The following is a 1,306-nucleotide window of genomic DNA, read 5'->3' as shown; positions in this document are numbered from 1 at the left end:
AATTCGCGGGAGGAAACAATGGACCGACAGGCATCGATCTAACCGACATGGCAACAAAATCAGGCGACAGATCAGTTAAAGTGCACTACGACGCGTGGAAAGCAATCAAATCGATGCCTGCGGAAGAACCGGAAATAAAACTAGTACCGCTGGCAGTGCCAAGGACCGACGTCCAGTTCCAAAGCGTGTTTAAAGAACTCTTTGGCGCAGAAGCTGGAGAGAGCCAACAGACAACGGCAAGCCTCTTTGAGCAGATATACGGCAAGGACGAACAGAACTTTACAAAAACGTACTGGAATGACGTCAACAAATACACAATCAAACAAAAAGTAGGGGCTAAGGCCGAAGAAACAAGACTAGATACACTATCGAACCCAAAAGACTTGATGGCGATTCTGAACGTGTATGAGGGCCAAGCGGTCCGACGGCAGGCGGAGGCGCTAGCGGCCGCAAAAATCAAACCAAATGTAATCGCAAAAACAATGAAGAGGTTTGCGCCGGCCTCAAAGGTGAAGAGGCTTGCAAAACAAACGACAATTGCAAATATGAAAAAGAAAAGTGCGTATTACGTGCCAATGGCGAAAAAGAGGCAGGAAAAGCAAACAAATAAACAGGAGACAAAGATGGAAAACATGACCGCAAGAAACATGACAATAAGAAGGATTGCGAAGCAGAAAATGAGGGGTTAGCAGACAAAGCACCACGTAAATGCGGATGGATAGATTATGTTGATGGTACAGGCAAACTTCCCAAGCCGGAGTGCCGCTCTTCCAGGTTTCTCGTCAATAAGCAATTGGCTTTAAGTATGGGTTCTATTTTTGTGAGTTTAATATAATTCTAATAACTTTTGTTCACATTTATTAATTTTATGAAATTTTGCTATTTTGTAAGCATTTGTTAAATTTTTTAAAAATATAATGACATCTGATATCTTTTAACATTTTTTGATATAAATCTCCAAATTTTAAAACGTGTGTGTAAAAGTGAGTTACAGGTGCAAGATATTAGAGTAATGGAGTATTAAAATGCGTACTCATATATAATTTTCTAATTTGGTTCATTTTTTGCATTGTGGATATTTTTTAAGGCCATAAAAGTGATAATAATAATAATAATAATAGCGTGTTGTGAATGTGTATATACGAATATTATGCTAACCTGGTGGTAGAAAACTCAACGCAGAAACAAAAGTGAAGTAGTTAAAACAATGGCTAGAATGCAGTAGCAGAGAGTAAGAATAAGAGAAAGTGGAGTGAGGGGAGGAAACTGAATATCATTAAATAAAGCGGAAAAACACATTGAGAAC

This window comes from Trypanosoma equiperdum (assembly GCF_001457755.1).
Source record: "Trypanosoma equiperdum strain OVI genome assembly, contig: ctg_389, whole genome shotgun sequence".
Taxonomy (NCBI): Eukaryota; Euglenozoa; class Kinetoplastea; order Trypanosomatida; family Trypanosomatidae; genus Trypanosoma; species Trypanosoma equiperdum.
The sequence above is the reverse complement of the archived record's forward strand: the minus strand, read 5'-3'. Positions refer to the sequence as shown.